This window comes from Sarcophilus harrisii, chromosome 1 (assembly GCF_902635505.1).
Source record: "Sarcophilus harrisii chromosome 1, mSarHar1.11, whole genome shotgun sequence".
In the NCBI taxonomy this organism is placed as follows: domain Eukaryota; kingdom Metazoa; phylum Chordata; class Mammalia; order Dasyuromorphia; family Dasyuridae; genus Sarcophilus; species Sarcophilus harrisii.
The window spans coordinates 690,031,498-690,048,845 of NC_045426.1; the positions used below are offsets into that span (position 1 = coordinate 690,031,498).

The window sequence follows — 17,348 nt, forward strand, 5'->3', positions numbered from 1 at the left end:
AGTAGATATAAGCTGCCTCGGGGGTGGGGGAAGGAGGGAGGGAGCAAATCAGGAGAGAAGAACGAGGTAAAGAAGTACCAGATGTTGAGCTGAGCATTTCAGGAAGCTGAGGATGCTAAGAATTGGAGGGGAGAGGAGAGTCCTGATTCAGCCTGTCAGCGAGTGAACCAATCAGCGTTTATCACGTGCTACAGTGTGTCAGGCTTTAAGCTAAGTGCAGGGATACAAATAAAGGCAAAAAGGCAATCCCTTCCCTATCCCAGTGAAGGAAACAACATGCAAATGTGTAACGATGTGTAACTAAGCTCTAGACAGAATAAACAGGTAAGGAATGGAGGAAAGGCACTAGAATAAAGAGGACAGAGAAAGACTTCCTGGAGTAGGTAGGATTTTAGCGAAGACTTGAAGGAAGACGAGGGTGTTGGGTGATAGAGATGAGGAGAATGTTACTGGCCTAGGGGACAGATCCAAAAAGAGTCACTGTGTCAGTACTCAGTGTGCTGCCTAAATATCAGCTGTTACTGTTGTTGAGAGGCAACCTTGGACTCAATAAGCCTGGGGGTCAAGCTCCATCTCCCGTATGTACTGATTGTATAACTGGATAAGTGTCTACAACTAAGTTGTTATAAACCAGTTGTGGTTCTGTATTCATGGGGAATTTCCATCTTGGGAGCTGTTCATAATGGTAAATATTGGGAGTTCTTCACAATAATAATATCACTTGAAGTGATTCAAACTGATTCAATGGACTGTGATGGAAAATGCCATCCGTATCCAGAGAGAACTATGAACACTGAATGAGTGGCAAAGCATAGTATTTTCACTTTTTTTGGTTGTTATTTGCTTGCTTATTTTCCCCCCTTTTGATCTGATTTTTCTTGTGCAGCAAGATGAATATGGAAATATGTTTAGAAAGATTGCACATGTTTAACCTATATCCGATTGCTTGCCGTCTTGGGGAAGGAGAAGGGGAAAGGGAGGGAGAAAAATTTGGAACACTAGGTTTTGCAAAGGTAAATGATGAAAACTATCTTTGCATATATATGGAAAAATAAAATAATACTAAAAATAAAAAATAATGAAATTACTTAAGGGTTTCCTCACAAAAGCTCATGGAAGGAGGCAGTATGAGACATCCCATTTTGTAAAGAAGGAAACCAAGGTTGAGTCCAAGAAATTGGTTTCAGGATACCCAGCTCTAAATGAAGGGGAGCCAGGAGTTTATTTGGGGTTCAAATGAACGTCTTCCAATCCAATGTGGTTTTTTTTTTCATGGCCACATAATGCTTCATCAGGAAGAAAAGAAAAAAAAAAGAGTATTAATGAAGTTAGCAAACTGTAGCAGAGAGGAGTATTTCTGCTTTTTAATTCAGGTGAATGTACATCTGGCACCATGCCCAATACAGCAGGTTTCCTCAGCATCTTGTTTATTCCAGTCTTTCTACTTCTGCAGTATTCCTCCATTCTTGGAATCATAATTGAATCAGCACTGAACCCCCCACCCCCAACCTCCCAATGTGGGGGTGAGGGAGCCCCACTCAGAAAATTATAACCCCAACCTCCTTCTGTATCAACCCACACCCTGCTTTAAATAGACAGCCAAGTCTATTGAATATCCCCAGTTTGTCCAAATATTGTTTGGGGGTGGTGGTGGGCTTTCAGCTTGGAAGGACTCCAGTACTTCTAATTGCAGGCTTTGTGAGGCTTTCAGGATTGGGCTGGGCTCCTGTTCTTCCCAGTACCAGAGTTTGGAAAAAAAAATCCCCATCAGCTTAATTGGAGATCTGTGTACTGTTGTCCCAAGCTTCTGTGAAAGCAGAGGTCTAATTGGTGTGGGAATCAGGGCAGAAAGCTCATAAAAGGAAAAAGAAAAGAGAGCGATAGGGAAGGCAGGAGAGGAGGGAAGGGGAAAGAGGAGGGTGAGAAGGAGGAGGAAGAGGGGGGAGAAAAGGGAAGGGAAGAAAAGAAGGAGAGAGAAGGATAGGAGGAGGAAGAGGAAGAGAAAAGAGGAAAGAGAGAGACAGAGAGAGATAGAGAGAGGGGGGGAGGGAGAGAAAGAGATAGATGACAGACATGGAGAGAGATTGAGAGAGAGAGAGAAAGAGAGAGAGAGAGAGGGGGGGGGCGGGAGGGAGGGAGAGAGGGAGAGGGAGAGAAAAAGGGAGAGAGAGAAAGGGAGCGGGAAGATTGCATTTTTCTGCCCCTCAGTAAGTTTTTAGCACTTTGTTCATGTGCCATTGAGTTCCTTTACTGGGCAGGGGCCCTCCTTTTGGTTGAGTGCCAATTCTCTGTGTTGTCTTTGAGCCCAGAGCTTGTCAGGGGAGTAGGAGAGTGGGACTTTTCTACTTATACACAGAAATTTTAGTTATCTGGGGAAGAACCCTCCCCACCCATTGTTCAGACATCCACCTTGTGCTTGAGGGGAGTATAAAGGAGATTTATCAGTACCTTTGGCTTGCTGTCAAGCTTCAGCTTTTCTTTTAATGATTTTAATAATAATGATTAATAATAATACTTCTCATGTCTATAAGACCTTTTAAGGCTTACAAAACACATTATAAGGAGGGAGAACTACTGGAAGTTGGCATGTTCCTCTCCTTCTCTTTCCCTCCTTTCCTTCTTTCTCTTTCCCTCCTTTCCGCCCCCCCCCTTTCTATGTCTTTCTGTGTCTCTTTCTCTCTCTGTTTCTTTCTCTCATCTCTCTGTCTCTGTCTTCCTCCCTCCATCCTCACCTCACATTCTCCCTTTCTTTTCTGTCATTGTCTCTCAGTTTCTCTGTCACTTGTGATTATTATATTATAAGTCATCTATAAATATCTATAAAATATCTATAAATAGTGCATTATTACCCTGAAAAGTGAGATGACTTACCTAGGGGTCATTCACCCCGTAAGTATCTGAGCCAGGATTGGAAGTTGGTGATGGCAGGAAGTCTTGACCAAGGGACTCATCATAAAAGTTTGGCATTCCTGCGGGTCAGAGCCCGTCCACTGTTCACTCTCCCCTGGGGCTAAGGATGTTTTCACTGTTACCGGAGAAGAAACTTATAACCAAGCAGCCCTACCTCGTCATGCACAAGCTGCTTCTGCTTATGTGACAAGGCCTTGTCCTGTTCTTTCTGAGGTCAGCCACATGGACTCTCTAGGCCTGAAGCCACAGCCTCCTGGCATCCCCTCCTCCAGCTTTGGCATTTCTCTTTGGACACTGGGGCAGTAGGAGATGGGGTCTCCATGGCAACAACACCAGGGGGCATTGTGGCCAGCAAGAGATGGTGTTCAGATGCACACATATACACAGAGAGACAAGTAGAGACATGAAAAGAAAGAGAAAGAGAGGGAGAGAGAGAGAAGAGGGGAGAGAGGTGGGGGGAAGAGAGAGAGAGGGAGGAAGACAACAAGAGAGGGGAGAGAGACAGAGACAGAGACAGAGGGGGGAGAAGAGAGGAGAGAGAGTATATGAGAGACATACACACAAAGAGAAAGTATGAGAGAGAGAGAGAGAAGAGAATATAAGACAGAGACACAGAAAGTATGAGAGACAGAGAAAGAAAGTATATGAGAGAAAGACAGAGAGAGATACAGAGAGTAGGGAAGAGAGAGACAGAGAGAGAAGGAGGGGAAGAGAAAGATAGATAGATAGATAGAGAGGAGAGAGAGAGGAGAGAGAGAGAGAAAGAGAGAGAGAGAGAGAGAGAGAGAAAGGAGAGGGAGAGAGAAAAAGAGAGAGAGAGGAGAAAGAAAAGGACAGTACATAAGACATGTATGCAGACATGAAGACACACCCACATACACATAAGAGGGAGAATCATAGGATACACAGAGGTGACAGAAAGGAGAGAGGGCCAGCCTCCAATGCTTCTCTCTCTAAGACCCATTTGATCCCATGAGAATCATATCTTGGTCTGCAACAGATATCTTAAGCCAGAAATTAGGGCAATATCAGGCAGCTTGGAAGCTTCTCTCTGGAGCCCTCTCTTTTCTCTCTTCTGATTCCCTCTCCCTCCTAGGGCCTCCTACATCATCTCATTTGATCCTTACAGTTACCCCCAAGACAAGTGCAATGGGTATCATCCTTATTTTCATTTTGTTGTTCAGTCATTTCTCAGTTGGGTTCGATGTCTTGTGATTCCATTTGGCATTTTCTTGGCAAAGATACTGAAGATTTCCTTCTCTTGCTCATTTGACAGATGAGGAAGCACACAAGATGAAGTGATCTGCCCAGGGTCACACAGCTAGTAAGCGTCCAAGGCTGGATTTGAACTCAGGAAGAGGAGTAACTCCAGCCATGGCGCTCAGTGCACCATGGCGCCACCTAGCTGCCCCAACTTAGGATGATGGAAATCTATCCATATTGTCAGCCAGAGATGTTGGCTAGACTTTTACTGAAAATTGAAAATATTAAGTGAGAATTACAGATGAGGAAACTGAGGCATACAGGTTAAGTGACTTGCCCAGTGTTGGAGCTAGTAAGATTTTGGAGGCCAGTCATGGCACTCTATGTACTATGGGGCTACCTAGTGCCCCCATTTTCATTTTAGGGAGGGAGGAAGGTGCTTATAATCATGAATTGCTCATTATCACAGCTGGTTGAGGTCAGAAGCAGAATTAAAACTTTCTGACTATAACAAAGCAGTGCTTTGTGATGATATGATACCTTTTGGCAGGACATAGGAAGGAAGGAAATAAGTATTTATTAAGCACTTGTATATACTAAGCACTATGCTGGTGACTCCCAACAGCCTTGGAAGACAAATGATATGACCATTTTAGAATTGAGAGAACTGAGGCAGACAGAAGGGAAGCAACTTGCCCAGGATCACACACCTGGCAAGTATCTGAGGCTGATTTGAAGTGACTCCTGGTCTTCCCACTGCTCCATCTATCCACCACAAGAATATAATGAATGGAGCACTGGATTGAAATTTAGAAGGCCTGTATTTGAATCCAGAGGACACTTGAATTTCTTGGGACAAGACTCTTTGGCTCAGTTTCCTTATCTGTAAAAAACTGGTTGAACCATACAATCTCTAAAGCCCATTTATTTATTTACCCATTTGCTTATTCATTTACCTATTCATTCATTCATTCATTTATTTACTCACTCATTTATTTATTTATAATTCATTCATTCATTTATTTACTCATTTATTTATTTAACCATTCATTCATTTATTTATTTGCCTACCCACTCATCCATTTATTGATTTATTTGTTTGTTTGTTTGTTTTGCTGAGGCAATTGGGGTTAAGTGACTTGCCTAAGGTCACACAGCTAAGAAGTGTTAAGTGTCTGAGGTCACATTTGAACTCAGGTCCTCCTGACTTCAGGGTTGGTCCTCTATCCACTGCATCACCTAGCTGCCCTGTAAGCTCCTTTATTTATAAACCTTCTGATTCTTTCTTTATTCTTCTTCTAGACTCTTAAGCTCCATGAGGGCAGGCTCCACTTTATTAAAACGGGTATCTTCCCCAGTAACTAATATAGTATCCTACCTATATTAGGTACTTAATAAATCATTGCTATGGAAAAGTTAATGATAAATATAATAATTTAAGGTCAGAAGAATAGCTTATATATAGTAGCCCTTTTAGTTCTCAAAATAATGCTGCGAGCTGAGTTAATATTATCCCCATTTTACATATGAAGAAACTGAGGTGAAGAATTTAATCTGGGTCACATGACTAGTAGAGTCTGAGGTAGGTTTCAAACAAAAATCTTCCCAATTTCAAGTCTAGTTCGTGTTCATCTTTGTTTCATCCTTTTTTCTCTCCCCTCGGGGAGTCACAAGAGCTCCAAACAGAAACCCCTATTTTTCTTTTCTCTGAGGCAATCATAGTTAAGTGACTTGCTTCAAGTCACATAGCTAGTACATGTCTGAAGCTGAATTTGAACTCAGCTCTTCCTCATTCCATTGAATCCATTGTACTGCCTAGCTTCCCCTAACCACCATGTCAGAGTAGTTGCTCAGTCTAACATCCTGTAACCAGAATGGCAAAGAGCCTTTTGTTCATGACCTATGAAGACTGAGCAAAGTTGTTTAATCTGGAGAAGATTTAGTGATAGGATAATACTCTATGACCAAGTGGACTTTATGCCAGGAATATAGGGCTGCTTCAATATTAAGAAAACTATCAGCATAATAAATCAACAACAAACCTAGCAGAAATCATATGGTTATCTCAATAGATACAGAAAAAGCATTTGACAAAATACAGCACATATTCCTAATAAAAAAACACTAGAGAGCATAGGAACTAATGGAATTTTCCTTAAAATGATAAGTAGCATCTATCTAAAACCATCAGCAAATATTATATATAATGGGGATAAACTAGAAGCATTCCCAGTAAGATCGGGGTGAAACACTTGGTGGTGATGGAGGCAAGAGAGAGGGAACCAAATGACTGTATCCTAGTGTTTGAAAGGCTGTGACCTAGACAAGGGATTAGCTCAATTCTGCTTTATCCCAGAGGACAGAACTAGGAGGAATGTGTGCAAGTTTCATTTCTGCTTAGTGAAAGGAAATACTTCCTAACAATTAGAGCTAACTCTCAGTAGAATGGGCTTCTCAGGAGGGAATGGCTGTCTCCTGACTGGAGTCCTTCATGAAGGGGGGAATGGCTGTCTCCTGACTGGAGCCCTTCATGAAGGAGGGAATGATTGCCCATTGTCTCTTGGTAAAGGAGATAAGGTTGGGGTTGAACTGGATGGCCTTCTGAGATTGTATTTCTGCCAATAAGGTTGCATATAATTAAGACTTGTAAAGCATGAGCACCCAGCTGTTGACTCTGACCTAATTAATCTCAGACACCTCGGGGAGATCTTGGTCTTCCAAAATGACAGCTCAGTCCTTCATTTGGCGAACAGGGGCCAAATGCTGGAGCCTGGTATCTGTGGCACAAATTCAAGCCATTTTCTTCTTTGTGTTTAGATGTTTGGGGGCTTTCCATTGTATGTGGGGCAACAAAATGACTATGTGAAGTACTACTGTGCTAAATGCCAGGAATATGAAGGAAACAAGAAATAATCCCTACTCTCAAGGAGCTTACTTTATGATATATGTTGGGAGGGCATGGTGGAGAGAGGGTACAATGCATAAAGAAAGGAGAGAGAAGTAATGACTGATGAAATCAGGAGAGATTTCCTGGGGGAGGTGGTCCATGAGTTGAGCCTCCAAGAAAGACATCCTCTGGGTTCTCGAATCAAATTCACTAACATATATTGAGGACCTACAACGTATAAGGAACTCACACTGAATGTGACCAAAACAAAACTAATTATCTTTGTTGACAGATTATCTCATTTCTGGAGGCCTGAAGATAGACGTTAGTTGACCTATGCTTGGACCTGTAATGACGGGTGTAGGATCACATGGGATCACACACACTTGTTTGTATGTATGTGTACATGTATATGTGTATGGATATGAATATCTACTCATATGTATATATTTATATGCACACATATAATATTCTCATATGTATATATGCACACATATCCTATGCATATATAAATATATCTATTGAGTGTATATATAAATACATACTACATAAATGTAAAATCCATGCCTGAAATGCCCTTCCTCCTCACTTCTGTGGCATAGAATCCCCAGTTTCTTTCAAATTATAGCTCACTGTCAGGGATTCTTAACCTGGGGTGTATGAACTTAAAAAAATAATTGGTTTGTATTTTCAGGTCCAAATTGTTTTCCTTCTTCTCTTCCCACTCCCATTGAGAAGACAAGAAATATGAAGCCATTATAGATAAGAAGCATGCAAAACATATTTCCACATGAGCCATGCTACAAAAAAAGGAAAACAAAACAAAACAAAACAAGAAAAATAAAGTAAAAATAAAATGCTCTGCTCGGCCCTGAATTCATTAGTTCTTTCTCTCTCTCTGGAGGTGGATAGCATTTTTCATCATGAGTCCTTTGGAATTACATGAAGGTAAAAACATTTTTGGCAACCATATTTCAGCATAATTGGTTTCCTTTGTAATTCTATGTACATTACTTTGTGCATGTAAAATATGCTGAAAAGAGGTCCACAGATTTCACCAGACTGTCAAATGAGTCTATGAAACAAAGAGATAAAAAAACAGTCTCTGGTGTACATGAAACCTTTTTTTTTGATTCTTCAGCAGCTAGGGCCTTTCCCCAATCCCATTATTTTATATATTTTGTATTGTATATACTTATATGTGTAGGTGGCCCAGTGAATAGAGCACTGGACCTGGAGTCAGGAAGATGAGTCTTCCTCAGTTCAAATCTGACCCCAGACACTGACTAACTGTGATTCTGGGCAAGTCACTTCACTCTGTTTGCCTCAGTTTCCTCATCTGTAAAACAAACTAGGTAAGGAAATGGCAAACTGCTCCAGTATCTATTCCAAGGAAACCCAAATGAGACATAACTGAAACCAACAACTGAACAATAACAATTGTTTCTCCGATAGAATAGAAGCTCCTTGTGGGCAGAGGCTGTTTCCTTTTTTGGTGTTTGGATCCCCAGAGCACGATCTGGGCTAACAATATAATAACTTTCCAGTAAGTTTCCCTGCCTCTAGTCTCCTTCCACTCAATCCAATAAGCAATGAGCTTGTTGATTCATTGACTAGAGTAGGATCTAGGTGCCTTCCAACGCTGGGCATCTGTAGGTTATTGTTGCTGTTGAACTTGGGCATTTGTAATTTTGAGAATAACATGGGTTTAAGATTTGGAAGACTTTAGAGAGGAGAGTACCTGAAGGGCAGGAACACAAAGCCGAGGTGGGCAGGGTACAGTGTGGGAGAAGGGACTACTCTGATTGAAGGCTAGGAAGATTAGACTAGATAAGACAAGGCTCACAGAACAGTAAAGGAAGGACCATCCTAGATTGTGCTCCCCTTTGGCCATCTCCTTCCCTCCTTGATTTGGCCTGATACCTCACTCCTAACAAAGTTTCTCTGCAGATTGTTCCAGTGTTTGAGGATAAAGGGAAATTGTGCTGAGCATTCTCATCTGGCAAAACAAATCATAAATAATGGAAGTGCCCAATCAGATACCAAGTGGGAACCCGGAGACATTTATCGACTGTGCATTGATCTACAAAGCAGAGATTTTTAAATACTCATTAATAAATGCTGGTCTAGCTGCTGATACTCATCATATTTCATCTCTTTGTGGGAAAATCTTTCATTTTCTTCCTTTAAGGAATCAACTACCTTCTCTGGACTTAAGGTTAATATCACCCCAGCAATGAGAAAGGGCTGGATGTCCAGAATCTTAGGTTGGAAGGGACGTCAGTGGCCATCTAGTTCAAACCATAAATGAATAAAAATGCTCTCACCAACATCTGATGAGTAACTTTTGCGTGAAGACTTTCGAAGGTGAGAAGCCCATTATGTGAGAGTCAGTATAGTGTAATGGTTAGGACACTAGATCCTGAAATCAGAACACTTGGCCTTAAATACTTATTGGAGGCAGCTAGGTGGCGCCATAATGGATAGAGAGTTGGGTCTGGAGGCAAATTTGACTTGTGTGTCTCTGAGTGAGTCCCATTATTTCTGTTTCCAGTTTCTTCAGTAAAATGGGGATAATAATAGCACCCACCTTCCAAGGTTGTCAGAATCAAATGAGGTAATAATTGTCAAGTGCTTAGTGTAGTAATGCCTGGAAAATGGCGAGTACTACATACATGTTAGCTATTCTCCTTTTCCTTCTCCCTCCTCTCCTTTTCCTCTTCTTTATGACTCTAGATAAATAATTTAATTTTTCTGGACCTCAGTTTCCTTAATTATAAAACAAGATAACAGGATTTGATGATCTTTATATCCCCTCCCAGAGCTAAACTTATGATTCTAAAAAGATCAACTCTGTTAATTTCAGACTGGGTGATCCCAGATAAATCACATCTGTTTCCAGACCTCAGTTTCCTCATCTGTAAAATCTGCTAAAAAAACCCTTTTAGGTTCTTCTCAGCCCTCAATCTGGAATCTGATGACTTCCTGAGGCAGCCTACTGGTAATTCTAATTGTTTAAAAGTTTTTCCTGGCTTTCTGCCTCCTTTACTCATCTTTTCCAGTTTTACCCTCTGGGGCTAAGTGGAATAAATCAAATCCCTCTTCTAGGTTGACAGCCCTTTAAATCCTTCAAGACGGCAATCTTCTCCAGGCTAAACCACTCCAGTATCTTCCACGGGTTCTCAGAGGACCTTATCTCGAGGCCCTTAGTCATGCCAGCTGCCCTCCTCCACACACTCTTCACAACTCTAAATCTTTTTTAAAATGAAGCATCCAGCACTAGATACGAGACTCCAGGGGAGGTCTAACCACTTCATGGAGAAATATAAATATCCATTTCATTTCATAGATTCGAGCTGGAAGGAGCCTTCAGGCTTCTCCGGCCCTGCCTCTTCATTTTACAATACCAGTTATCAAGCAGCACCAGGCTAATCTCTCTTCCACACGACAACCCTTCAAACGCTTGAAGTCAACTCTCACGTCCTTCCTTTCCGAGTCATCTCTTTTCTACTTCTTTTAAATGATTATTCCAGGTGATTTTAGAATGTGGATTTTTGTAGCTGCCTACCATTTTAGGCTTTTGCTTTTGAATTTTCAAAATGAACCCCCCCCTTTTTTTTGATTCACCTCATATATTTTCTCTCTACCTGGACTCTATCTTACATCTTCTGTTGAGATTATAAACTCATTGAGCAGAGTTCTTTGGGAGATACGTACCACCCATATCTTATTAGTTGTAATAATAGTGATTATTAGAAACAAATTAGTAATTACTGACAAGTAGTAGTAGTAGTACTTATTAACAATAATAAGGTATAGTGGGTGGTGTAGTAGATAGTATACTGGGTTTGGAGTCAGGAGGCCCTGAGTTGAAATCTATCTTCAGACATTGAGTAGCTGTGTGACCCTGGACAAGTCATTTAGCCTTGTCGGTCTCAGTTTTCTCATGTGTAAAATGATCTGGAAAAGGAAATGGCCAAAATAAACCCCAAATGGATCATGAAAAGTCAGATACAACTTAAACAACTGAACAACAAGCACTATAAAAATAATAATAGCTAACATTTATATTGCATCTACTTTGTGCCAGATACTTAATAAATATTATCTCGTTTGATCCTCACAATAGCCCTTGAGGTAGAAGCTCTTCCCCTTTCTCTCCAATAATTCTATTCCCATAATTCTCTTTAACCCTTTATCTTTCCCGGTAGTCAAGTCAGTCACTCAATATACATTTATTAAAAAATTAGTATATGTCAAACACTGCTAAAGACAGGGAATATGAACAAAGGCAAAAAGAAAGAGTGTCTGACCTCAAGGCTCTTATAATCTTTTTTTTTTTTTTGGTATTGTTACTTGTATAAAAAATTCCCATTTTTATTTAAATGTTTTTAATTTTATTTTAAAAAAATTTTCAAAAACATATGCATTGATAATTTTTCAACATTAACTGTTGTAAAACCTTATGCTCCAATTCTCCCTCCTTCCCTCCACTCCCTCCCCTAGATGGCAAGTAATCCAAAATATGTTAAACATGGTAAAAATATATGTTAAATCCAATATATGCATAAATCCAAATCATTTCTCTTGCTGCACAAGAAAAATCAAATCAAAAAGAAAAAAATGAGAGAAAAAAAGAAAGCAAACAACAACAGAAAGAGTGAAAATCCTATGTTGCGATCCACACTCAGTTCCCACAGTTCTCTTTCTGCATGTAGATGGCTCTCTCCATCACAAGACCATTAGAAATGGCCTGGATAATCTCACTGTTGAAGAGAGCCACGTCCATCAGAATTGATTATCCTACAGTCTTGTTGTGTTGTGTACAATGATCTGGTTCTTCTCATTTCACTCAGCATCAGCTCATGTAAGTCTCTCCAAGAATCTATGTAATCATCCTGCTGGTCATTTCTTATAGAACAATAATATTCCATAATATTCATATATCATAACTTGTTGAGCCATTCTCCAACTGATGGGCATCCACTCAGTTTCCAGTTTCCTTCCACTACAAAAAGGGCTGCCACAAACATTTTTGCATATATGGGTCCTTTTCCAAGGAGCTTATGATTTAAGAGGGGAAGACAACATATACAAGGAAGCTGAAAAAAGAGTGTTGGAGGTTGGAATTAGTGGCTTCACTGTCCAATCAGAGAGGAAGAGGATGGTGATAGAGTACCAAGGCTGATGGAGAGGGGGAGGACAGTCAGAGAAGTCCCAAAGAAATATAGCCAAGTGAGATGAGGAATAAAAGTTCTTGGATCATACTCCCTTTGAGCAGCTCATGATATTTCCCATGGATGGTAGATTATTGACTCAATGATAATTCAATTTTATGACTTAACCAAACCAATCAGCAAAAACTAACCCAGATATCAACTTAATTTGACAGTTGATACAATGTTCTACAGCATCTTTGAAATGAAAGGAGGTTGGTGCCTTTTCTCATTTCTTTTCTTGGGTCAAGTTTGATCATTATAATTCCAATCTTCAATTTCTTTTAGAATTATTTAAAAATTAATATTTATTCTTTCTCTACCCCACTTCTCATTTTTCTTTCTTTTCTTTTCTTTGGCAATTGGGCTTAAGTGCCTTGCCCAGGGTCACACAGCTAGGAAGTGTTAAGTGTATGAGACCAGATTTGAACTCAGGTCCTCCTAACTTCAGAGCTGATGCTCTCTCCACTGTGCCACCTCGCTTTCCCACCACTTCTCATTTTCATTGAAAAGAACAAAACAAAAATATTTGCGACAAATATTTGTAGTTAAACAAAATAAATCCCCATATTAGCTATGTTCAAAATTAATTTCAATCTATATCTTGTCACCTCTTGGTCAGGAGGCAAGGATTGTGGATTATTATTATTTTTTGGAAGAAATTGGGTTAAGTGACTTGCCTATGGTCACACTGCTAGTAAGTATCTGAGATAGGCTTTGAACTTCTGGAGACTTCTGATTCCAGGGCTGCTGTGCTATTCACTCTGTTACCTAGTTTTCCCAGGGAGTATGGATTATTAACAATTTTCTGAAATCATGGCTGGTCATCGCATTGATCAGAGTTCTCAAGCTTTTCAAATTTGCTCATTTTTGAAACATCATTAATAATATATAAAATGTGCTCCAGGTTCAGCTCAGAGAACAGCACCTCCATACTGGTCTTCCTAGTTTCTCTGCTGTGATCCCTTTGGATATTTCTTACATCCCAATAGTATTCCATTCCATTTATATATCATAAGTCATTCAGCTATTCCCCTTAGCTTCCAATTCTTTGCCACCATAACAAGAATTGCTATAGATATTTTTGGTACACATGGATCCTTTCCCCTCTTTTCTGATCTCTTTGGGGATATAAACCTAAGACTAGTATTAACATTTCAAAAATTTAGTAACTTCTGTTATATCAAATTTCTCTGATGAAAGTCACATTTTCAAGCTATATAAGGAACTGATTTAAATTGATAAGAAAAAGAACCATTCCTGTTTGACAAGTGGTCAAAGTGAAAAATGATCAGTTTTTAGTTTTTTCCCCGTTTATGTTATCATGATTATATTTATTATTTTCCTTGTTCTATTGACTTCTATCTGTATCTAATCATATAAGTCTTCCCCTGCTTCTCTGAATTCTTCATTTCTTACAGCACAGTAACTTTCCATTACAATCATGTATCACAACTTGTTTCCATAAAATATTCCATTATATTTCTGGTTCACAACTTGTTTTGACATTCCCCAATTTATGAGTAGTTAGTTCATTTCCAGTTCTTGGCAACCCCCAAATATTGCAGCTCTCTTTTTATCATATGGTGCCTTTTGAGCTCTGGATTTTTTCATTCCTCTTCCTGTTTTGCTGGGGGATAGAATGAGGGAATTGCATTTGAAAGTAAGATGTGCAATCATTTGCTTGGGAAAGCACAGGCTTGGTGCAGTCTAATTAGGGTGCTGCTCTGCTTTCTGGGTACCCAGAATCCTCACTCTATAAATTTGATAATAAAATATGATAAAGGTTTTGCTGAATCTCAAGGCTAGAATTTGCAATTGGGGAAGCAAATTAAAAAAAATGACTGACATTTGATTTTTGCTTCTCAGTCCCAGTCTATGTTTCCATTCTCTTCAATGGAAAACTATCTGGAAAAGGCACACACTGATTGCTAGCTTAGCTTTTGAAAGACTAGGATGTCAGAGGTAGGCAGGATCTTTTAACTTCCTCATTTTATATATAAAGAGCTGAGGTCCAGAGGTGAGAAGTGACTCATGTAAGGTCATATAAGAATTAGTGGAAAGCTGGGACTCAAACTCAGGTGTTTGGACTGCAAAGCCACCCCATCTTCTGGTGTGCTATACTGCTTGCTTGTCTGATGACAATGGGGGTATCTGACGACAGTGTGGGCCAGTGGAGAGTTGAGAGTTAAATCCTGACTTTACCACTTATCTGTGTGATTTGGGACAAGTCTTTTAAACTTACTAGGTCGCAGTTTCTTTATCTGTAACGTGTTGGAGAGGGGTTGGACAATCTGACTTTTGAAGACCCAGTTCCAAATTTGTGATATGGTTCCCAGTACCTGAATGACCTGAATAGAAGAAAGGAAATAAGCATTTTAAAGCACTTACTATATTCCAGGCACTGTGTTTTAAACATATTATTCTCATCTGATCCTTATAACCATCCTATATGCTGTGGTCAGAGGTGCCATTAGGATAGAAAACTTAGTTTTGAATCCTGACTCAGACATTTACTAAGTGCATAACCCTGTGCAAGTGACTTAACTTCTTTGGACTCAGTTTCCCCAAACATAAAATGGGAATATTAATAACATTCACCTTACAAGGTTGTTGTGAAGAAATGAGAGACCATAAGTAAAGTGCTTTGCAAATCTTAAAGTATGTAATAAATGCCAACTAATACTAATAAAATCAATCATGTTTAATAATAGCTACATTTAAATGTATTTTATAAACAATAACTATTATTTATAAATAATATAAAATTATTTATATTTAAAATATATATTTCTATTTATAAATTCTATTTATTTATATTCTATTTATATAATATATATTTCTATTTATAGAATTTATTTTCTTCTATATTCTTCTATTTATTCTATATTATTTGAAAGAAAGCACTTTACAGATAGTATTTCATCTTTTCTTCAGACAACCCAGAGAGGTGGGTGTTGTTATTATTCCCATTTTACAATCAGGGAAACTAAGGCAGATAGCAGTTAAATGACTTGCCCAGAATCACACAGCTATAAAATGTCTGAAGCCAGATGAAATATCTGAGGATCTCCTCCTAGTGGTGGGATCCTTCTACTAATGAAGATTTGAAACTTAAGATTTTTAGAGGGTTGCTTAAGTCAACCTGCCAGTTTTATTAAAATCAGGACTTAAAATCAGGTTTTTAAAATTCTGAGGTTGATTCTCCATGTACTACACTGTACTGTTTATAATTCTTAATTCATGTTAAAAAAGACTTTTAGACTGGATTGTGATCTCTGGTAAGTGGTAGGAAGCAGTCAAGTGCACTATATTTTTCCAAAGGAGGGAAAATGAGCACTATGCTAATAAACAAGTCTCTTTATGAGTTATTAATATTAAAATTAGGTTATCAATATTTTGTATTTTTGATAGCCTTGGGAGGAAAAACCTTTGTCGAAGCCCTTCCACATCTGTTACATTATTTATTTTTACAACACTCCTGCAAGGTCACACAGCTAGTAAAACCAGGACTCACACAGAAACTCAGAACTGGAATGGGCCTCAGAGGCCATTTTTCCAACCTTTCTCTACAGAAATATTTCCACGACAACACATCCAACAAATAGACAATCTGCTTCAGGATCATGAGTGAGGTGCTCTCTTTTACCATCCAAGGTAGTCCATGAACAGCTCTCCTTGTAAGGAAGTTCTGTGTTTGTTGTTGCTGCTGTTGCTGCTATAGGAAGCCAAAATTTGCTCTGGAAACTTTCTTTGATTAGTCTCAGTTTTGCCTTCTGGAGCCAAGTAGAACAAATCTCATTCATTTCCCATAGGATAGCCTAAATACTTGAACACGGGTATTATGTGGCCTCCCCCTCCCCTTTGTGCCCCAATCCTTCTCTTCTCTGGGATAAACATCCCCATTTGTCTCAATCAATTCCCATGTGAGATGACTTTGAGGCCTTTTACTATCTTTGTCATTCTCCCCTGAACACTCTTCCCATTTATTAACAGCTAATTTAACAAAACTAGAACCCAGGTCTCCTGAAACCCAATGTAATGTTCTTTTCCCTGTACCAATCTACCTTTTTTATTGCAAATCCAGGATTTGTTGAAGCATTAGGATTACCATGTTGAACTGAGGTACATTTTGAAGTCATAAAAATGGGAGAAATCAGTACCTAGATGTCACTGTAAAGGTTTACATAGATTGGAGTTCTTCAAACTGTGTGTTTGGATATTGTGGATTCAGTGATGAAAAGTAACTTAGTAGATAGAGCACCAGCCCTGAAGTCAAGAGGGCTTGAGTTCAAATTTGACCTCAGATACTTAGCACTTCCTAGCTGTGTGACCTTGGGCAAATCACTTAACCCCAATTGCCTCAGCCATAAAAAAAGCCCTAAACTGAAAAGTAACTTAGTCCTTACCCTCAAGGAGCTTATATTCTACTAAGTGTGAGGATATGACACTTATACAGCATAAGTATAATATATTGATGGGGATTGAGAAATCCAAGCAAAATACCCTAGGGAAATTTGAGCAGAAGTCCTATAACTAGATCAGAGCAACTAGAAACTTGTCTTAGGACATTGAAACTTAGAGCATCTTTATCTATTTTGCCCAAATAATTTATTTTATATTGGAATTAATTGTTTTTTAAATGTTTGGTAGAATTTACTTCTAAATCCATTGAGTCCTGTATTTTTTCCCTTAGGGGGCTCATTTATGGTTGTTCAATTTCTTTTTTTTTTAAAAAAGGTTATTTAAATACTTTTCTTTGTCTTTTGTTAATCTGGGAAATTTATATTTTTATAAATATTTATTTATTTTGTATTGTCAGATTGTTTTTGACATATTGTTGAGCAAAATATCTCCCAATAATTGCTTTAATTTCATTCTCATTTATGGTGTATTAGATTCAATGTAATTTTTATTGCATTATGGCCTGCATTCTATTGCATTTACCATTAATTAACAAATTATTAAATTCAAATGTTAATTACTTTATGAATTTGTGCCCTTTTACAGGTTTTGTGAAGATGCCTTGCACAACTCAGAACAAGTATACTCCTTTCCATTACCATTCAAAATTCTACAACGATTTATGATATCTACCTTTTCTAAAATTCTATTCTACTTTTAAATTTTCT

The 17,348-nt window shown here is 38.8% G+C and overlaps 1 protein-coding gene and 1 long non-coding RNA gene across 2 annotated transcripts in view; one reads left to right on the forward strand and one right to left on the reverse strand.

Annotated features, from left to right (window-relative positions):
- Nucleotides 1–17,348, forward strand: part of RPH3A (rabphilin 3A) — a 354,517-nt gene that overhangs the window by 31,590 nt on the left and 305,579 nt on the right. The window lies entirely within an intron of this gene.
- Nucleotides 1,178–3,188, reverse strand: LOC116420831. The gene is made up of 2 exons (XR_004231289.1): nucleotides 2,872–3,188; nucleotides 1,178–1,286 (listed from the first exon to the last, which is right to left on the reverse strand). It is a non-coding gene; the product is annotated as an uncharacterized LOC116420831 (long non-coding RNA).